This window comes from Elaeis guineensis, chromosome 4 (assembly GCF_000442705.2).
Source record: "Elaeis guineensis isolate ETL-2024a chromosome 4, EG11, whole genome shotgun sequence".
Classification (NCBI taxonomy): domain Eukaryota; kingdom Viridiplantae; phylum Streptophyta; class Magnoliopsida; order Arecales; family Arecaceae; genus Elaeis; species Elaeis guineensis.
In genome coordinates, this window is record NC_025996.2 from 26,980,421 (window position 1) to 27,003,794 (window position 23,374).

Consider the following 23,374-nt stretch of genomic DNA (forward strand, 5'->3'; position numbering starts at 1 on the left):
CTTTGCACTTGCTGTAATATTCAGCAAAGCACCAGTTGCTGAGGTAAAATGGATTTAGCTCAAGTCAGAATATGAGTATGTTATGAAGGTTGTTGACCTTTTTTTGTGTTGGTCGCAATGAAAGGTTGCAGGCTTTTGGGGTTTTTCGCTGCTGGGGGTGGGGGCCGGGGGAGGGATTTTTGGGAAGCATGACCATGCTTAAACAAGAAAACAAGGGAAATCCAGTTGCAACTACTTGCTGTCCAAGGAATGCTCCATTGACGTTTTATCCACTGACTGAAAGTAGGTGAGAACTACCAGATGCCCAGAGCCATGGCATCCTTGCATTGGCATTGACACTGCGTTAACTGGTTCCCCTCAAAAAAGATATTGCACCAAGGTTTTGTAGATATTATAGTTATTTCTCGAGAACCTGCTCTATGATCTATTAGCTCATTGGCATGCCAGATCAATCAAATCAATCACAAGTACTAGAGAAGACAGGTTCCAGTTTGCCTTGGTGAAAGAATTTAAAATTTCTAACAGGATGAGAATATCAGAGAGAAATAGGAGAAGGAATTAATAACACCTAGGTATTTTTTTTACCAAAAAAAGTAACTCATAGTTATAAAAACCGATAGAAATTTGATTCCATAAAAGATCATAAATAACTGAGACAATTATTTCTCCAGGTTGGAGTGGTTGTCACAGTAGAGAAAAGAATCACAAAATGAAATCCAAGGAACTCTTGTCACAGTTACAAGCAGTGGTCGGTTAGAAGTTGCATGAGAGATCGTGGGTTTAACCCGCTCTTCTGAGCTTGATAAATGTTTTGAGCCATCCTCTGTCTACTCTTCTAAAAATCGATTTTCATTTTGAAACTGCTTGTTTTTTTTTTGGTAACATTTTTAAACTGCTTGTTGTAACTCTTATTTTGCCAATCACGTGCTCAATAACTTCCTTGCTCAATGCTAGTGTTCGATGGATTCCTCTGTATGATCTGATCGACCTAGATTCATACGACTAATAAGTCGACACAGTGATGTAGCTGCTATATGCCATGTCACCAAATAAATTTCGGGATAAACAATCTCATGTACCTGAAAGCCCTGTATGTTTCATGTGATTCACAGCATAACAAGTTTCAGCTACATGAACGGCTAATTTAACATAACTGCCTTAATGATTCATCCATCAGCTTGGTCATAAGAGGTTCTAGATTTGAGTTTTGGACTGCATCATCCAAGTTTTGAACATGGATAATCATGGTACGGTTGATCTCCCGCCTTCTCTCTGACTGCTCGCGATTCTTTATGCATCTATCTAATTGACGAGCTCCCTCTTATAAATATTAAATCAATTAAAAACTTATCAGAATCAACATCATAGTCGTTCATGGTATCTTGCAAATGTATAGGACGTGCCAAATCTCTACATCAAAGTTTTTTCTTTTCCAGAAAACCAATTAAAGAACCATAGGCATGCGAAGCTTGCGCGGTCTTTTTTTGATGATGATAAAGGAGGTAAATGCCATCAAAATTTATTGATAAAAAAGGTTTACATAATAAAATAATAATAATAAAATATATATATATACAGGAATTAGAACATTTTAGGAGGGGTTACAAAGAGTTATAATATAGACAAGTTCTATCCCTGAGTTTTCTGCTGTACCATTTCCGAAGCTGGCGCGGTCGAAACGTTGTCCAAGGAGGAGAAGAGCCGGTACCTTTAATGAGAAATTCCGCGTGCCCTTCCATATGCACCTCCCTCTCAAGTTGTGCGCAAGGTTGCAGATAGAAAGAAATCAGAGAGAGCAACTCCTCCTCCCCTTCGCTTCCCTCCCTCCCAGATGGCTTCCCAACTCCCTCCCTCTTTCCTTCCTGAAATCGGCCCCGACGGGATCGCCAGAGAAAATCCCGTCATCGCCTACACCGAGAAGGTTTTTTACTCTCCTCTTCCCCTCCTCTCTTTCTTCTTTAGCCTAAATTTCACCAATTTCCTTCGTTTCACCAGCTCATCGAGGAAGAGCATATCCAGCTCAAGAGGTACGCCACCAAAGCCCATCCATTCCCTTCTTCCTCCTATCATATCAGATCTGCCTCGTTATTTCCTTTAAATTTTTTGTTACCCAAATTCGGGGCGTGAATTGCGTGCCGCTTTCTATCCAATTCTTTCTTTCTTTTACTCTCCTCGTAGTAGTGCTGTATGATGGAAATGGCGAGGTGTGCTTCGACGTATTTGGATGCTATGCACTGTACTGCAAGCAAAGACCAGGCCATGTTCCTGTGACAAGTAACGACGCTGAAGTTCCTCTTCTTTTGGTCCGGGTAGTTCAAATTCAATCAGACCGACTTCCTGAGAATGCTTGTTGCTTGAAAATGCGCTAGTGCGCTGGCAGTTTAATCTTTTCTTTGACATGGGTGTATGCCATGTATTAGTTTTTAGGTGAGGAAAAGGTGGGACATGGAGACAAAGCATGTCCCGTTGTCAAGGGTAGAGAATTTTCTAGTTTATTTTGTTGTTCAGTCTGGTATTGATTTGGCAGATGTCAAATTTATGCCTTTTTTGCTGCATTGTGGTTTAATTCCTATTTCCATCTTCCTGAAGGTTGATTTTAACTGAGCATGAAAAAGAAAAAGAAAAGGAAAATGTAGATAGATTTGCTATCATTGTATATAAATAGCACTTTTGAAGCTATCTCACAAATCAAAATCTAGAAATGAAAATTTATGTTCGATCTTTGATATAGGAAATCTGATACAAGAGCCAATTTTTTTAAAAGACGGATGCATAGTTTAAGGCATCTAAACTCTTAATGGAGCAACCACAAGCTTTGAGACATGACATGCTAACTGCATGGACTGCCCGTTAAACCAGAATTGCTTAAGAAATAATAAGAGTCATGTAAATAAAGCAAATTGTATTGGTATTCTATTAATAGCTGATTGTTATAATAAATCTAGCCAGCATCTAAAACTGCAGACTTTAAATGCATAAAACTATCAAACAAATATTTGGCAAAAATGCATTGCTTTCATTCAATACCTGTGTTCTAGTGTTTATTGAGAAATTACGAAAAAGGTTATCCGAGCTTTTCAGTTATTTTCACGCACAAAATCTTAATGCAACTTCAATTTTTGTTTTTTTTTTTTTTTCAAAAAAAAACTTATCCTTTGCCTACTATTGATGCTTGAAATATTCAAAGTGTAAGTTTCATGCCTTCATAGAATTAACTAAGGTGCAGGGTGAATTGCATCTTGTGCAAGCCTTATTTAATTCAGATACTTCAATTAGGAAGCCTAAGCGAGGAACCCAAAGGCATTTGTTCCTTACTTTGAGGCTTGAGGTGTAGTCAGTTATAAAACGTTTGGGAACAGTGAAAATCATTGCTATCATAGTGAGATCAAATTGATACCTAGTACAAGGGGTGTACCTAGTGTCAGTACCACCAACTAACCTGTAATGACCTTATATTAGCATAGTACTGATAAAGGTACCAAAATTGATACTGCAAACCACCGATAAAGGTACCAAAATCGATACTCCAAACCATGTATCATACAATATCATATGATATGCACTTAAGTTTAGATCCTTACCATGTTACTAGCTTTAGGACATACAACTTCCTCATGGTGCATTTGGTCGAGTTGCTGTTCTTTGTATTCAGTTTTAGAAAACAGAGAAATTATGATATTGGTAAACCTACCTCCTATTCTTCATTTTAAGAAAATATATTCAAAATTTTCAAAATTATCAACAACAGAAAACTTCTACTTGCAACAACTTCTATTTTATGTTTTGTTTTGGAGATATTGTCACTACCATTTTCGCCACCAACATTGTCATTGCTATAACCATTTTCACCAGTCACCACTACTGTTACCGTTGCTATATCCACCATTATCATCATCATCAAACCTGGTTTTCTGTTTCTTGTTTCTAAAAATTTGAAACTTTTGTAAATACTACAAAACTTTCTTTTCCAATAAACTTGAAATGGAAAAGGATTTCTTTCTTCTTTTTAAGACATAAGAAAAGCTGTTAGCATGGTATTTCATACCGGTTCGAAAAGGTCGGTACATTCTATACCATACCGTACCGTGGAGAATCAGTCTGGTTCAGGTCGATTTTTTGGAATACACCCCAAACCACACCGTATCGATCGATTCGATATAGTTCAAGGTCGAACCGCCCGAAATCGGACGGTTTGGATCGGTTCAGTACGGTTCAGGGCCGATTCGGTCCGATTTAGCCCAATTTTCTCTTTATCTTTTTTTTTAATGCGGTTAGATAGGATTTTTTTGATTTTTTTTATCATCAGTATGGTATGGTACCATACGATACCGTACCGTACCGATCAAAAATCGATACGGATCTCGGTATCGATTCCTGAAACCTTGACTGTTAGGGTTGTGGGCTGGCCTTGGTGTAATGGTAATGTTGCTCCATTGTGATCTAGGTGTCATAAGTTCAAAATACATAAACAGCCTCATAGGGGTAAGGTTGCATACATCTGACCCTCTCCAAACTCCGTAGTGGAGGGAGCCTCGTGCATTGGATGCTCGTTTTAGGAAAAGCTGTTAGGGTCCCTTAATGGGCAGTGAATCAGTCCCCAATGAATCAATAACATCTCGTGACTCTTACTTCAGTCTAGCTAACTACTACTTGCTGCACCTGACAAAATTTGGGAGTCCAGCTGCATCTTATCACTTGCATGTGCCTCATATTAGCACAATGCTGGCGTAACATATTTCAAGATGTTAGGCTTCTTGCTGTATAATGTTTGCACTGGCCCCGTAAACTTTGTTTTCTCCGGTGTAAAAGTTGGGGCTGAGGTGTGATTGTAATTTGAAGTTGTGCCAAGATAATGATGAAAATATGGATGCATCTTGTTGGAGTGGTTCCTCAAGTCTCATCTATTTTGTGTTGGTTAGATCATGTAATGTTTATGTTGTACTAGATATGGTTCATGTAGCAGATGTTGAGTATAAAAGCTTCAAAATTACTTTCCCTACTCCATGATTAGGGGTGCACCACGAAAATCAGTCATTTTTCCTTTCAACTTCTTTTTCCACAACTCCTGTTTATTTTCTAAATAAGTTTTGGAATATAAGCTTGATATCCAAAAAGCAATTAAGCAATTTCCATATAATCACCAAAGTGATGGGATTTACAATTTGTAGTAAATCTTTTGTATAATTCTGTTTATTGCATGATAAAGTAGGCTACATAAGAGTTTTGTCCTAGTTGGAAAGGTCGATGTGGATAATATAATCCTTGCTTGGGTTGCAATCTTCATTTCCTATTTTTGCAGTAATGCAGCAAAGAACAAATATAACATTGATTTGTTTTTCCTTTACTAGTGTGAACTTCAACATGGTGAGACCAATGACCCATCACTATATCTTTACATTACATCAAGTTTTTCACACAGGCTAGCTATATTACCAAAGTTAAGGAAGATTGGAGGTCCAGCTACCTAATTGTTCTTGAAATAATGTTTTCTCAACTGGTTGCCAATGTTTAGAAGGCAAAGGCAAAAGACAAAACATTTGGACTTTTGTTGACTCCAGACTTCATCAGTTTTCTATTTTGCTGAGGTAGTTTAGAAATTAAAAGGAATGTAGAACAGTAAAAGAAATAAAGGACATAGATGCTTAATTGGATTTAGTTATTTTTACCAAACACTTGTATTGACAGAAAATTGAACGACTAAGTAGAGACTTTTTAGGATTCCCCTTGCATCTTTATGTCAAAAGGGAGTAAAGCTTTAAATGGTCTATGAATGTCAAAGTTCTTACTAAATTTGAAATGTTTTTACATGCTTAGAACATAGATATTTTCATGAGCATATAATTATACAATCATCACATATGAGAGAGATGCAATGATTTTCCTTCTTTCTCTTCTTTCATGTTCTCATCTGTTTTACTTACATGTTGCTTTGATTCATATCTGCGATAAAAGAAGTGTGACAACTCAGGATCTCACCCCAAAAGGCTAGCTGAAAAGTGTTATTTGGGTTCCTTAGCCCTATATAAGTACCCAAGATCATCTCAGCAAATAATCGATGTGAGATTGGATGCAACCCCGTACAAGTCCTCACATACTCTCTTTGTTTAAGCCCTGGTGTCCTCACTAGACTAAGGGTCAAACCCATGCATCCATTCATAAATATCAAGACCAGCTCGTGATCACTCTAATGAACATCTGCTGTAGTATCCCCTAGTATGTATGAATTATGGGTTGGGTCCGGTTTGTTACCATTTGCAACAGCCAGAACATCACACAGAAAGCTAACCAGAAGTTATTATTTGGAGTCCTTGGCCTATATAAGTACTCAAGGTCTTCCCAATGAATAACTGATGTTGGACTAAATACATATCCACAGGGGTCCTACAAGAAGGCAATGCTTTTATTCCTTTATTATTAGCTTCAAATTCTACACAAATTTGTCACGGACAAGCTGAACCATTATATGTATTAATGTTTGATTGGGGATGAAATTTCCTTAGCTCATAAAGTTGCTCTAGTGAACTTTTAACAAAGATTCATAAATGACTCAGATATATCCAAGAAAATTATTCCAAGATTCGTGATGTTGAATGTGAATTGGAGAATCTTACATTGGAGTTGAAACTGACAGCGGGGCCAAAGAAAGCAGGTAGGTCCACCATCTCATTTATCTTCATTTGTAGACACTTGACTCATTCATGTAGCATAGAATTTTTATCTAATTTAATTGTTCATCTCTTTCATCTTCCTTCTCATATAGTGGTGTATTTTCAGCACTCGAGCACTTGCGAAAGAAGATTGAACTACAAAGTGAAAGAATACATGTGGCTAAGCTCAAGGAAGACCAGCGAAGAAGGTTTGTTCTGCTAGCATTAGATTCTCATGTACCTTATCTGAAGTTTTCCTTGTTACATTTCTATTTTTCTTTTGTTTTATGTAGGCATTTTATTCACCTTTTTATGATTTATTTGTTATTGTTAAATGTTTTTCATCCATCAACTTCCTAACTTGCAATGCAGCTTAGTGTATGCCACTGTACTTTAGCCTGAGGGGCTGTATGTTTGAATGTATTGAGTATTGATTAGAGAATGCCTTATAGGAGAAAGTTAGTAGCATATTATTGTGATTGGATCATTTTTGAAATTTCCACTCTAAGAGGTCATTCATAAACCATAAAATGCAACCCTTACATGGTATTTACAAATTGCATATTGTCTATTCATTGTAATATGCTCTTTCAGTGGAGCATTTTCAGATTAGAAGCGTGTTATAAAATATATGTAAATTGATTTAAAATATGGAACACTTGGTCCATCATCGATAACACCATTTTTTTTTTTTGTCATCTTTATTGTATCTTGCTCCAATTACTAGTTGGAGCAATTTTCTTCATGCATCACCAAATCAATTGTTGTTTGTGATATCTTATAAGGGATGCCTAGAGATTAATTGCTTATGTTAGGACCCATTTAGGCATGTGCGTAGTCCCGCATCAATTGTTTCCTGAGGTGATCTTGGATACTTATACAATGTTAAGGAATCCAAATGACACTTTCTAGCTAAAATTTTTGGAGGGACGTCCTAAGCAAGGATTCAGATCCCAATGGGACGTCTTATGGGACATTGGCATGGGGGGGTCGGGATAGGGCATCCTCTAGCATCCCAACATCTCAATCGAGACATCTTGGGACATCCCCCGTCCCAAGAGTCTGGATGGGGGCGGGACGGTGATGCGTCCCGTTCCATGAAAAAAGCAGGACGGCCTCATCCCATGAGATTTAAAATCTTAGTTCTAGATTACAAATATATTAGAGGAGACCCAGCCTATGGCCGATGCAAATAGGGACACTACACTATGTCCTTTTTGGTTGACCATGGGTCAATTTGATATTTATGATTGAATTTGATTAAATTTGAACCCATAGCCTAGCAAGAATGCCAAGGCTTAAATGAGGGATATTAGAGGACTCATGCAGGTGTGTGTTTAGTCCCCACATTAGTTGTGTGCTAGGAAGATCCCAGATACTTATATTGGGCCAAAGAACCTAAATAACACCTTCTAGCTAGTTTTTTTAGGGAGGTCCTAGGGCATTACAGAGTCACTCTTATTAGAGCATTTTCATAAAGCACAATTTTATGAGGAAAATGGCAAATTTGAGCAAGGATTACGTGTTACTTGTTGTGCCTATTTTGGTCATGGGTTGTGTTGTAAAGCAGCATAACATAATATGTGCCATGCCATAGTTTTGTTAGTCACATGTCTGGCATGTGCCAGAGTTTGTAACAATAAAATTGAGACTGTCATGCAACAGAATTGAGTCCATACAAGTCAATATTGGTCAATGTTGTTGTGTGCATGCATTACCAAAACATAAATAGGTTAGCATAGATAGATACACAAGATACAGGGTACCTATCCTGAAGTGGTGCCCTAATCCTGTCCGAGACAGTATCGTTTTATGGCATGGACTAGTGCATGTTATTTCTATCCATGTGTTTGAGAAAGTGCCATAGATGATGACTGGTAGTGAACTAGGAATAAATTTCACTATTTGCTTTGTAGATTCTTACAGATATGACAACATTAGGAACGACATTGCTGGCTTATCCTAAAACATGATACTCATCTTTTGGGTGTATCTCTGCCTTCAGCCTTGGCTGCCTTTTGAGATCTTTAAAGGATAGATCCTCTTCTTGATTTATATGTCCATCATGTTAGATATGTGGAATGCTACTTTCTACTCTAGTTTTTGATTACTCAATTAGCAAGGAGCTTGTTTGAGAGAAAAATTTCACAACTATCTATGTGATTAAGATGGCAGAAGAAAACTTTGTCACTACCTCATTCTAATACTCCAGATTTCATCTCAACATCAAGTTGTTCAAATGAAATAAATTTTTGTAATGTTATGAACATACAAAATCTTTTGATTCATCTTTCAGGGTTAATTGCTGTAGTTTAATTAAGTTCACCATATTGTTTCTGTATAATAATTGACTTGTCAATTGCATGCAAAATACAATCTAAATCTTCTTCACTGAATAATCACTCCCTAATGCAAGGAACTTATATTAGTAGTGGAATCAAGCCAGGATAATCTTGAATCTGGTTGCAAATAGGTGATGAACTTTTGGATTTGTAGGGATTTCAGCACACTGAATTTTTATGACAACCAACTCAGCTATGAAGTAGTTGATTCCATGCCCAATAGCGATCTAAATTTGATTACCGGCTCTTATTTGTGCCACAAAAAAAAAAAAGTTTACCATTTCATTTTTGAGTAATCTCTTACTTTTATTTAAATTTTGGATCAAGGAAATTGAAAGAACAGTGAAATATTCAACATCTTGAAACATAGGGGATTTTGTTCTCATCTCAAATAAATTGGAAAGCATACGAGTCACCAGTGGCAACTGCCCTTTGTTCTCTTTCAAAGAAAGAACTAAAGGCACAAAATCTTTATACATCTTTGCATTCCTTCCCCTACCCCCTCTTACGACATTCACCCTACTCATAATAAACACCTAATGGGAGATTTTTCTGTTACTAAAAAAACATGGAGTTTCAAAAACAATTGAACTTCTGAAAATGGGGAGCTTGGTAAGAATAATATCATATCATGGCTCTAGGACACTCCAAATACTCAAACTCGGCCTAAGTCATCACTGAAATACAACGACACCTAACACAAACTTTTTATCAAAATTGGATTCAGAAACACGACTAAAACACTGCATAGTTAGGGGAAGCCCTAAACTTTCTGGTAGAATAATATTAATACCACTTGAAAGATACTTTAGAAATTCAATAAATAAGAGGATCTAATTTACACTCTTCAATATACCCTTGTGGCCTTGTCCATCTCTTTGTTTATTTTTCTCTTACGTTTTATCTTAAGTTCTACCTTTTGTATGATATGCTGCGAACTTTGTTTTTCTGGGGACCCTTCATTTCTTTCTTCTGCAAGTCCCAACACTTTGCATATTTGCTAGAAGTTGTTTAATTTTCATATTTCTGAGTTATGAAATAATCATCAATAGATACTGTATGCATAAAATTGGATATTTGGGAGGGAGGTTTTTTACCCCCTTTTCTTTTGCATTTCGTTTCAACAATTATGACCAATTCAATTATCTTTTAGAAAGATGAGAGTCTATGAAGTCTGTGGTTGATGTTTGTTGCATCTTTTCAACATTTTTGGTTCATTATTACCAACGTTTGGGTGATCATGGGAATAAAATGATTTTGGCATTCTAGGTGTGGGAAGCTGCATCTCAAGCTGTTAGGGATGAGGAGGAAACAAAGAAGAAGCTCTGTGATGATGTAAATCAGCTGGTATGTTTGTTTTCTTTTTGTTCTTTTGATTTTTTTTCTTCCTTTGGCCAGTATGGTGCTAATTTAGAATACTTTTCCTATTGCATATTGAATAGGTCCAAGAAAGCACGGCCACTCAACTTACAAGACTGGAGGAGTTAAAAAGGCGTCTTGCAGCTCTTAATCCTAGCAGGAGTTCCTCTGTTGTTTATGTAAGTAAATATTTAGTGTCTTCCACTGTAACATACTTTTCTTCCTACATCGATTACATTATATTAACTTATTTGGCTGATGCCTCTCTGTTCCTTCTGTTTTTTCACTCTATTTTTTTATTTTGTTTTGTCACTCTGTATATGAAGTTCTTTGGCCATCATGAATGGTGGAGAACTTGGAACAAAAGGATTATTCTTCTCAGATCATGTGTCACAAATTACAGAAATTATTGCAATTATTGTTGCACATAATTCTACTGCCACGCACTAGGTTATCAATTGGATGATCATGACTTATCTATGAATGGATCTTGTGGACTATCTTGGACACATGCAGCTCAGTTCTTAAATATGTTAAATGTACTCTGGTTTATGAGTGCTTAGTGTGGCTGTTTGTGTCTAAATGTGTTCTAGCATCTAAGAATTTCTTTTTGCAGACTTAAACTGTAGTGTCATCCTGTACCCATGTTCAAGTGTTGGGTTTGAGTATTTTGAATGAATCAAAGGGCCTGGGTAACATGTCTCTTATATAGGTATAATTTTGGTTAATAAAGCTACTCCAAAATTGATTTTCTGGTTATCATTTTCAAAGCCGATCAGCTGCTGAAACAGCTTCCATGTAGCCTTTTTGGGTCAAGAACTGCTAATGTCTATGAAAGCACTTTGTTTTGCAAATCACAAAAGAACATTCAGGTCTTTCTACTTGCCACATTCTAGTGTTTCCTTGTCAGTATCTGTATTTTTCTGTGATCCAGTGACTGTCTTACTGCTTGGATTTTTCTTGTTAGTAGGTGACTATAATGGCCGAATATTTTTGGTTAAAAGTAACAACATCTTGGAATGGAATAGTTTATTCTTTTATGGCATCTATATTTTCTTTCTTTTTTTTTTTTTTTTGACTTAATTAAAACATTTGCAACTTTATTTAGTTCACAAATAGCAAGGGTCCTGCTGTACTTGACCAATCACATTGTGCACATAGGGTGGCATGAAATCTCAGCTTTACAATTTGTTTCCAGTAAATGGGTAATTTTGCCTGTTGTTGTATCTAATCTACATCACAGTGAACATTGAAGTATGAAGTATTTGTGTATGCATGTATTGAGTTTTAGAAGTGAGTTTTATTTATGCTTATTGCAGGGTGCTAAGTCTGTGCAACAGACTGATATCAATGTCACAGCTTCACAGCCTGCCCAGCTTCAACCAGCAGAATCAAGTGGCAACGTGCCTGAAAATACACTAACAGGAGGAAACAATAGTGGTCAGGCAGCCGTAGATGGGCAAAACCAACACCTGTTGAAGTAAAAGAAAGAAAAGAATCCCAAATTTGGGAAGAGGGAAGGGCAGCATGATCCTGCCCAAGGAAGAGGACTTCACACTCTGGATGGACGGGGCTGGATTTGATGTTGGTAATGGTACAAGATCGTAGGGTAATTTCAGATTCCCCTATGGCAGCATTAAATGGGTTGATAAAGGATGGGACTTGGACATTTCTAGAGGCATCCTAATGGGGGCTACTTGATTGGACGTAAGCATTTCTGGAGGCATCATTCATTCTTGTTGTTTTCAGTTATCAACGTCATTTTTTTTCCTTTCTCAGCTCATTTGCTGTTTTTAGTGATGATGATTAGAAATATATTACTCAGCATGCCTGGCAGATCGTGGACTTTCTTTAACGGCATGCTCTTCCATCCAAACTGAATCTGTATAAAGAGAAGGAAAAAAGGGTTTACCCATGAAAGTCTGGGTGTATCCTAGACTCTAGTTGCATGCTGGTAACTTCCCATGGCAATGGAGCATTTTATGAATTTGATTATGGAGTGAAAGGGATTAAGTGATTCCATGGATGTGCTAATGGCTCTTACCACACCATCATTTCAAGGAGTTTTCATCCTCTCTCAAGATTTCAAGCGGATGTGTTTATGGATTGTCAACTGTCAAGGACCACCACCATTTGTTTCACTTTATTCGTTCCCTGTAACTTGAGAGCAACATATCTGTCTAGATTGGCAATAAAAGGAGGATGGATGAGACAACCTTAAGTCATCCATGGTGACAAATCCAAAGTTATGTCAACTCTTTGTCGTTCTGTAATAGAGACTTAACAAACTTTGTTTCTTCTCTTTCTTTTCTGTGTGGTAGCGAATGGACGATTTTCATATAAATCTATTTGTCATCCAATAAACTAATGTCAGATCAGATGTATGTTGCTTCATTTGAATGCCTTGAAGAGAACAAATTTGCTGGACATTCCATTGTTTGGAAGTGAAAAGACTCATATGTCTTATTTTGGATTGCACTAAAGTCTATACATTCAGCAGAATTTTCCAGGTTCAAGCCTTGAAAAATGACATCTTTAGGGGAAAATTATCTAAAGTAAATATCTATAATTTTTCAGAATCTTTGCTCCTTTGAGCCTATGCGCTTGAGTCGTCAACAGTTCTGCATTAGTTTGTTGGAACCTATGATTGTATGCAGTCAAAGAAAATATATTTCTGGTGAGACGGATTGATATGTCATCTTCATACTGGGGAGTAGGCCAAGAAAAGTGCTCTCGGGAGTGAGACAAACAATCCCCACAATTAGCTCGGTAACTTAAAATTTTCTAGCATGGTTCCCCGTTGGGCAGAGCGAAAAATTTGGATGATCTCCATCTGCTTTTCATCCTGTTGAACTTCTGATGTCTTTACTATAATTCACAGGGAAATTGGACAGTGATGAGAAAATATATGGTTGAGGCTTAACATCACTATGCCTTCCACCCCAATCTCTCCTGCAATGCAAACACAAAGACCGGGCCATCCTGGCCGATCGGTACGCATAGCATTGCGTTTTTCCTTTGAGGATAGTGACAAATTTTGTCATTGGCTTCATGCCACGCAAAGGTGAAATGAGAGATTATATTAACATAGTGACAAATGAGGATCACAGCTCCAGGGGATGTAGCTGGGCGATATATTTTACACATTTTGAAGCATATGGTTGGGGCATCGATCCGCAATGATTACAGTCGACAAGATCAAGAATAAAGTCATTGGATTCGAATAAATAAACTAGTAATTAGTTGCATAATATAGCTTCCGATCCAAATTCTCAGTACAGCTCTCTTGCCATCCTCTGGTCTAAATAATGATTTAGTGCATCTCATGTTCGCCGAGTGCGATCGCCATGATTCGCAGCTAGAAGGATATGGACCGTTCAGAAAATTTAATTGGTGTTATAGAATCAGTTGGTAGTTATTTTAACCACAACAGATCTCCAATGAACACTTTAGAAGCATTAATCACAAAAGCTATGTAACTTTTATGCTTTCTTTTTTTTTTTTTAATTTTTTTTTTTTTTCTGGTCTACTTGTCTTTCCAATACAAAAGTAGTGTGTCTCCATGATTGAGTGGGTTTTCCTTGCCAACATGCAACATGATCTGACCAACCTCAACCTCTCGTGCATGGCCCACTTGTTTTTCAGCTACAGCCGCACCATAAGTGGGAGAGTGTGGTTCAGGTGACATGTAGGTCAAGGAATCCTGTACTCCTGTTCATGAGGTATGCCTCTTTTCCATTAAATAATGCGGTACCACGTGAAGCAAAGATGGAACTCCTGTTCCTGGTGGGGCTGATATATGGAGCAATGCAGAGAGAGGCCTATCTTTAGTGATTGATGCACTATCTTGCATTCTCTCGGATAAACATTGGAGCACATCCTGCATTACATCATCATCCACCCTATAGAAATTGGCTGTTGGAAATCGAAATAGTTTGGCATTATTTCATACACGAATCACAAAGGGATGCCTAGGTCCCACACAAGTGTGCACCACACCAATCATAGCTGCTGGTTTCTATTGCGGTGCATCGAGATGAGCGTATGATAAATAAAATCCATCGGAATGAGCTGCATGTAATTCAATTTCCCAACAAACATTCACCCATATTGGACGTGTCATCTCATATTTCCTTGATTTTTGGAATCTCACCATCCATGTCATATGTGATTTCCAGCAGAGCATCACCTTTTTATCAAGGGAACACCAGATCACCCCTCATATCAGGCCAGGGATTGCCAGATTAGCAGGCACCTTCTTTTTCCCTGCTCCCTTTGCATCGTTGTTCATGGAGTTTTTGACTAGGAAAACGCAATGCCATATGCGGCCACTTATGTGCAAGGGCTTATGCGCTGATGGGATCTTGCATGATTGGTCATGCCTCTCAGGTTTCACACAAAAGAAGATATTGCGTGTAGCTAGTTGCATCCTACCATGTAAGCATAAGCTCATGCACACAAGTGGTTGGGCATGGGTATACGAGTAATCTTTCAATAATTTTAACCAAAAAAATCATTCAATAATACATATATGTATGTATGCACACATGTATATATATATATATATATATATGTTATATATTGCTCCAAAATTATAGAGAGATCAAGGGGTTTTCTGCAAAATTATATATATATATTTTTTCCTTGTTTATCTCCCGTGACAGCTTAGAATTCCTCTTCGGATGAACCTCTATTTAAAGGGTGCGCGGTGGTTCCTGGTGTTCTTGCGCGGCTTGTTCTTGGCTTTCTCCCGCTGGTGTTCTTCCTGGCGTTCTTCCGCTGGTGTTCTGTTGTGTTCTCCCTGGTGTGTCGTCTCTCTTTCTTCTTGAGTTCCTGGTGGATGAAGCTTTTGGTTGGTGTTCTACCTTTCTTCTTCCTTCTCGGTTTCACGGATGCCCTGTGCTGATGACCGAATGTTCGGTTGGTAAGGAGGTATTCATCTTGATTTTTTGCAGGATTGAGAAAGGTATCTTCGCCTCAGGTATTCTCTTACCTTTGATCTATTGCCGAGGCTGAGATTGGTAGATCCGATTGGATCTTTGTTGCCTTCTATTCGATACTCTGTTGCCTTCTTGTTGATTTCGATTTTGGGTATTTTATACCTCATATTGTACCTATTTTTCGGACGGATTTATAGTGGATTGCTCCTCCTCCCTGTGGATGTAGGCCCCTTGTGCCGAACCACGTAAATCTTGGTTTTTTGTCTTTGTTTATTTATGCCTGCAATGTGTTTGGCGAATTGTCTCAAAGAGATTAGACATTAGATCAAAAGCCTAGGTCGATCCTATCCGGTGCGCGTGATCTCAACAATTGGTATCAGAGCACTTGGATGGCTGGTGACAAGAAACAAAATTTTTCAATGGCTAATGATCCGCGTCTGTCTCTCACTCCACCACCATCAGGCATGAAGTGGCCGTCTTTGATGGCACGGGAGACTTTTCACTATGGAAGGTAAGGATGAAATATTTGTTGGTTAAAGAAGGTGTAGCAAAAGCCCTTAAGGGTATGGATTCAATCCCGGGAGATAATGAGGCTGCTAAAGAAGAAATTAACGAGAGAGCCCTAGGAACCTTGTTTTCAGGTTTAAGTGATAAAGTCCTACGCAATGTTGTGGAACTAGATACAGCCAAAAGTGTATGAAAAAAACTAGACAGTTTATATATGGCAAAATCCCTGACTAATAGATTATATTTGAGGAGAAAATTACACACATTTCGCATGACAGAAGGAACTTCACTTAAGGATCACTTGGATGAGTATAATAAGCTCCTGCTTGATCTAGTAAATGTTGGTGTCGATGTAGATGAAGAAGATAAGGCTTTGATTCTAATTTACTCTTTGCCTAAGTCTTTGAGCATATTACCACTACCATGCTTTATGGAAGAGAAACAATAAGTCTTGAAGAAGTAGAAGCTACCTTGTTATCCAATGAACTTAGATTAAAAGTACAGCTTCAGCATCAGGCTCAGACTCCAGCTCAAGGTCTTACTGTTAGAGGTAGAGATGAACAGAAAAAGGAGGACAGGGTAGAAGTAAGTCCAAAAATAGATCAAAGTCTAGCCCAAAAGATCAGGTATTTGTCACTATTGCAAAAAGCCAGGCCACTGAAAATCTGAATGTAGACTTCTACAATCTAAAAGGGAGAAGGAACAAAAAGATAAAGGAACAATCTCTGATACAGCATCAATTGCAGTTTCTTCAGGAAGTCATAGCAGTATACCAGATGATGCAGTGTTTACAGCTGCCTGCAGTGTTAGTCATGCTGACACTTGGATCGTGGATTCTGGAGCATCCTTCCACATGACACCTCACAAGGAATGGTTCTCTTCCTTTAGATCTTGTGAAGGTGGTACTGTTCTTCTTGGAGATGATGGTATCTGTAATATAGAAGGTATTGGAACGATACAAATTAAATCTAATTCAAATACCGTGGTGATATTGGATGATGTCAGATATGTTCCTAAATTAAAAAGGAACCTTCTCTCAATACATGCCTTTGACAGAGCAGGATATGAGGGCAGATGGGGTAGAGGATCTATAACTATCAATAAAGGGGTATTAACTTTATTGAGAGGTAAATTAAGTGGCACCCTTTACTACCTGGATGGCAGTACAGTTGTTGGTCAGGCATCAGCAGTACAATCTTCTATTGAGCAGTTGACACATTTATGGCACCAGAGACTAGGACACATTTCAGACATAGGTCTACAGGAGCTGAGCAGACGTGGTCTGCTGAGTGGTCAGAAGATTGGTGCACTTGGATTCTGTGAGCACTGCATATTTGAAAAAACACAGAGTCAGCTTCACTACAGGCGTGCATAGGACAACTGGTATATTAGACTATATTCATTCTGACCTATGGGGACCTGCCCAATTACATCCAAGGGTGGATCAAGATATATACTTACTTTTATTGATGATTACTCCCGAAAAGTCTGGATATACACATTAAAAATAAGAGTGATGTATTTGAAACATTCAAAAGGTGGAAGTCTATGGTCGAGAGGCAAACTGAAAGGAAGGTGAAAACTTTTCGGACTGATAATGGTTTAGAATTTTATTCTACAGAATTTGATAACTTTTGCAAGTCAGAAGGTATTATTAGACATAGAACAACAGTGGGTACACCTCAACAGAATGGTGTGGCAGAACGCATGAACCGCACACTATTAGAGAGAGTCAGATCTATGCTATCTAGTTCTGGATTAAGTAGAGATTTTTGGGCAGAGGCCGCTCACACAGCCTGCTATATTATAAACGATCTCCAGCATCAGCATTAAGCATGAAGACTCCGGAAGAGATGTGGACAGGAAGACCTGCAGACTATTCAGTACTCAGAATCTTTGGGTGTCCAGCTTATGCACATGTAAGAGATGAAAGTTGGACCCGGGCTAAAAAGTGCATATTTATTGGATATGCATATGGGGTAAAGGGCTATAGATTATGGTGCATAGAGCCTGGATCTCAAATTTCTAGTCAGCAGGGATGTGACATTTCATGAGACAGCCACTGCTTCAAGGCAGCTACCTAATTCTTCTCAGAGAGATCAGGATCGGGGTCAGCAGGATAGGACTGTTGTAGATATTGATCAGACTGTTAAATCACAGCAGCAGCAGTCAAGTGAAGATACTTATAATGAACAACAACAACAGACAGATGCAGAGATTCAGACTCAGGAGGAGGTGACATTACAAGATCAGGATCAGATTGATAGTATTGCCACTCGAAGACCCAGGTCAGATCAGAGCACCTCAAAGGTATGGCTTTGAGGATTCTGCTTGTGCTGAGTTAGTCTATTATGCTCTGAGTGTTGCAGACACCATTGGTGATGAGCCGACCACATATCAGGAGGCTATTAGTAGTTCACGGGCTGATAAATGGACCATGGCTATGGTTGAAGAACTTCAGTCTCTAGAAAAGAATCAGACTTGAGTTAGTCAAATTACCAAAAGGTGAGAAGGCAATTGGCTGCAAATGGATCTTCAAAAGGAAAGAAGGAGCCACTCCTCAAGATTTTAGATATAAGGCCAGGTTAGTAGCAAAGGGATACAGTCAACGGGAGGGTATTGATTACAAGGAGGTATTTTCTCCTAGTCAAACACTCTTCTATCCGTGTGTTACTTGCTTTTGTTGTTTCTCAAAATTTGGAGCTGGAACAACTAGATGTTAAGACAGCTTTTCTTCACGGTGATTTAGAGGAACAGATCTATATGCAACAACCACTGGTTTTGAGGTTCCAAATAAAGAAGATCATGTATGCTTACTCAAGAGATCATTATATGGTCTCAAGCAGTCTCCAAGACAGTGGTACCCAAATTTGACAGATTTATGATCGACCATGGATACAGTAGATCTCCATATGACAGTTGTGTGTATCACCAGTAGCTTTTAGATGGGTCCTTTTGTTATTTGTTATTATATGTGGATGATATGTTAATTGCAGCCAAGGATATGTCAATCATCTAGAAACTGAAAGCCGAGCTCAGTACTGCATTTGATATGAAGGACCTTGGACCGGCAAAGAAGATACTTGGGATGGAGATTATTCGTGACAGGCAGTCAGGTAGATTTTTCCTTACTCAGTATAGTTATATTGAAAAAGTCTTGGACAGATTTGGTATGTCTACAGTTAAGCTGTCACTACCCTCTTGCCAGTCATTTTAGACTTTCTACCAGAGATTCTCCTCAGACTGAGGATGAGGAGAGATATATGTCTAGAGTGCCATATGCGAGCGCAGTTGGCAGCATCATGTACGCGATGGTCTGCACTCGACCTGATATTTCACAGGCAGTAAGTGTTGTAAGCAGATATATGGATAAGCCTGGAAAGGCTCACTGGTCAGCTGTGAAATGGATACTTAGATATCTAAAAAGCACTTCTAAATTGGAATTGATATTTACTGCACAGAGTAATTGCATAGTTACAGGATTTTGTGATTCAGATTATGCTTGTGACTTGGACAGGAGAAGATCTTTGACCGGATATGTGTTTACTCTTTCTGATGTGCAGTCAGTTGGAAGGCTACTTTGCAGTCTACAGTTGCTTTATCTACCACTGAAGCAGAATATACGACATTGACAGAGACAGCAAAGGAAGCTATTTGGCTAAAAGGGTTGGTACAGGATTTGGGTCTCGAACAGGATTGTTTGGACATTCATTATGACAGTCAGAGTGCTTTGCACCTTGCCAGAGACCAGATGTATCACGAACGAATAAAGCATGTAGATGTCAGTATCACTTCATCAGAGATCTGATAGAGAAAGGTGATGTCAGGCTTCAAAAATTTACACTGCCCATAATCCGGCTGACATGTTCACTAAACCAATCCCTGCAATTAAGTTCAGAATTTCCTGAACTTGATTGGTATAAGCATTTGGTAATGCCCTGTGGGGCTTGTGGTGAGGAGGAGGTTATAAAAGTTTTTTTTTCCACATCTGATATAAAAGGTACAATATTTATTGCAAGGAGGAGGATTGTTATATATTGCTCCAAAATATAGAGAGATCAAGGAATTTTCTGCAAAACAGTTATATATATATATATTCTTTCCTTGTTTATCTCCCGTGACAGCTTAGAATTCCTCTTCGGGTGAACCTCTATTTAAAGGGTGCGCGGTGGTTCCTGGTGTTCTTGCGCGGGCTTGGTTCTTGGCTTTCTCCCGCTGGTGTTCTTCCTGGCGTTCTTCCGCTGGTGTTCTGTTGGTGTTCTCCCTAGTGTGTCGTCTCTCTTTCTTCTTGAGTTCCTGGTGGATGAAGGCTTTTGGTTGATGTTCTACCTTTCTTCTTCCTTCTCGATTTCATGGATGCCCTGTGCTGATGACCGAACGCTTCTTCGGTTGGTAAGGAGGTATTCATCTTGATTTTTTATCGAGGATTGAGAAAGGTATCTTCGCCTCAGGTATTCTCTTACCTTTGATCTATTGCCGAGGCTAGATTGGTAGATCTGATTGGATCTTTGTTGCCTTCTATTCGATACTCTGTTGCCTTCTTATTGATTTCGGTTTTGGATATTTTATACCTCATATTGTACTTATTTTTCGGGATAGATTTATAGTGGATTGCTCCTCCTCCCCGTGAATATAGGCCCCTTGTGCCGAACTACGTAAATCTTGGTTTTCTTTGTCTTTATTTATTTATGCCTGCAATATGTTTGGCGAATTGTCTCAAAGAGATTAGACATTAGATCAAAAGCTTAGATCGATCCTATCCGGTGCGCGTGATCTCAACACATATATATATATAATATATATATATATATATATATATAATATATAATATATATATATATATAACACACACACACACACACACACATACACACACACATACTTACTTATGTGTATATATATATATATATGTAGAGAGAGAGAGAGTACTAGACTTGGCTGTACTCGAGTGAATTTCAATTCAGATCTGACCATATCTATATTGGATGATAACAATGACACTTTGATAATTTGAGCGGTTGGATAGATGTAATCTACTATATGCTCTCATTCCAGCCAAAAAACAATATTTAGGAAAGGTAGAAAATAGTCCACACTTTTGCTTGTTGTATACAATTTACATCTATCCAGTAATAGTAACTCTACTTCCATTATTGGAAACTTGGAGATTTGTATTTGGCTAGTCAGTCCTCTAAACATCATCCTATAATTTCAATAATATTACACATCAAAAACCAAGAATCTCGAGTACCAATATGTGTATGAGTATGATGACAATGAACTAATGCTTCTTCAAGGAAGCAGGCCTAACTCGTCTCCTATCACAAGTTGATGTCGAAATCTATGATTGAAAACCCTTCAATGCTAAGAACCGTTGCTGATCACAAACTGCCATGTCAATTTATCAAAAACCATATATCCACAAAAGTTATCGCGCTTATAGCAATGCCCGAAATCATTTGGTTATATATTTTTTTATATCTAAAATTAAGACCATAAAAAATACAAATATCATGGTAAAGATGAAACTGAGTGCCATGCGATGGCTAGGCCATTCAAAGGGCATCACATCGGGATAGGAAATAGATTGATGCTCGGTTCTTCATGTTAGGAAAGTTGCTCCGGCCTGTTGCCACTACGATAGCAAGAGGCCAAATCCGGCTAGCAACTTGGTATCTGAGTCCACACATTAATATAAGAGAGGCGTTGCCTTTTATTAATTGTTAAAAAAAAAAAAAAAGATAAATTATGAGGCGTTAAAAGAATAAATTATGTTCTTGGTCTTTGATCTAAGCTAGATTTTCTTAAAAAGTCCATACACTACAAAAAAACTAAAGTTTAGACTCCGAACTATCTGAATTATATGATACTTATGTGGAATTAATAAATTTTGCTTGCATGGTTCAAACTGAAGCTGACATAGCTTAAAATATTTTAAAAAATACTGATGATATAGCTAAATTCTCTAATTTCGTCTTCTTCCTTATTTATCTTCTTTTCATCCCCAAAATCTTAATAGAAAAAAAAAAAGGGAAAGCCCTCTTCCCTCTATGGCCCTTCCTTTCCCCATCGCCATATCCCCCCATGGCCCCTTCCTCCCATGGCCCCATTCTCAAAAGAGAGGCTAGGAAGTGGACAATATTCCTATTGCCTAAATCTCTATGCTCTCTCTCTCCCATCCATTGCTCTCCTTCCCTCATCTATATAACAGCTTTCATTTGTGTCGGCAATGAGAAAGGGGCGGGTAGCAGCAATGATGGTGATGGCGGTGGTGGCTGCAGGCGGAGTTGGATCGATAAAAAAGATGCAATTCCAAGTGTGAGAAAGCGACCATGAGGGCAGTTCGCGGCAGAGATTTCAGACCCCTGGAAGAAGCTCGCATCTGGCTCGGTACCTTTGACTCCGTCGAGGATGCCACCCGCACCTAAGACAACATTGCCCACATCCTCTACGGCCCCAAGGCCAAGACCAACTTCCCTCTCGGCCCTAGCTCTCCCTCCCTGGCTTTCCTTTCCCCTCCTCCACAACCAGATTTCCCTTCCACCACCACCATAATCCAAACTCCCCTCCTAATCTTTTGTCGCTGCATCGACCGATGTCCAACAGCCTGAGCAACACCGTGGAGTCCTTCAGTGGGCCTCAGATTTTAGTGTCACCGCTCCTGCTCCAGTCCAACTCCCACCTCCGATGGCCGGCTAAGCCGCTACCGCCCCCATGCATCCTCTTCAGCGACTAGGATTGCCACAATGACTGCAGCTCTTCCTCCTCAGACATTAACAATCCTCCACTTACTGGCAGCCGCTACCATTCAATCTAAACTTCCTCTCTCCCATCGATGAAGACTTCCACACCATGACTCTCCGTCTCTGATGCTCGATCCCATGGCCAAGAAGAGAGAAAAAGAAAGAGAAGGGAAAAATAGAGCATGCTTCTTTTCTTCTTCATCTTGTCACATCAATGATTTTTTTTTAATTTTAATGCCACATAAGCACTACATAAGCACCAGTTGTTGCCATATCGAACTTTAGGTGAGAGAAAGCCATCGAAATCACATTTGAAGATAGCATTAAATCAATTCAGATAGTTTTGGGATTAAACTTTAGCGTTTTATAGTTTAGAGATCATTTAAGAAAATCTGATTTAGTTCAGCGATTAGGAACATAATTTATCTCAAAAAAAATATGGGGCTTGGTGTCGAAAGGATGTCAAATGAGGTTGGACAATGCTCTTGAGTGGATGAGAGAAAGGAGGGAGGAAAAAAAAAGAGAAGAAGAGAGGAGGGAGAGATAGAAGAGAATTTTTTTTTTATATTAGTTTCGATATATCGGTGGTCTCTCGCTGACTTAGGATGCGTTTGATTACACTTTTTGATTTTTGATTTTTAAAAAATATTTTTATATTTTTGATTTTTTCTATTAAGTAAAAATAAAAAAACAAAAAGTATGTTTGGTAACTATATTGCTATAAAGCAAAAAACAATGCTTGGAGATGGCAGGTGAAGAGCTCGACGAGGGAGAAAGGTTCGGGAAGGAAGGGAGAAGAGGGTGGGGACACGATGAATCATTTTGAAGGAGTATTG

The 23,374-nt window shown here is 38.5% G+C and overlaps 1 long non-coding RNA gene and 2 pseudogenes across 2 annotated transcripts; all 3 read left to right on the plus strand.

Annotated features, from left to right (window-relative positions):
* Positions 1–292: 292 nt before the first annotated feature.
* On the plus strand, positions 293–11,899 carry LOC140857278 (uncharacterized; annotated as a pseudogene).
* Positions 11,900–11,905: 6 nt separating this feature from the next.
* LOC140857220 (uncharacterized) lies at positions 11,906–12,775 on the plus strand. 2 transcript variants are annotated; one of them, XR_012140822.1, is made up of 2 exons: positions 11,906–12,055; positions 12,146–12,775. It is a non-coding gene; the product is annotated as an uncharacterized lncRNA (long non-coding RNA). The 2 variants fall into 2 exon arrangements; XR_012140821.1 differs by having other exon boundaries at positions 12,174–12,775.
* Positions 12,776–22,024: 9,249 nt separating this feature from the next.
* LOC140857279 (ethylene-responsive transcription factor 3-like) lies at positions 22,025–22,665 on the plus strand (annotated as a pseudogene).
* The last annotated feature ends 709 nt before the right edge of the window (positions 22,666–23,374 follow it).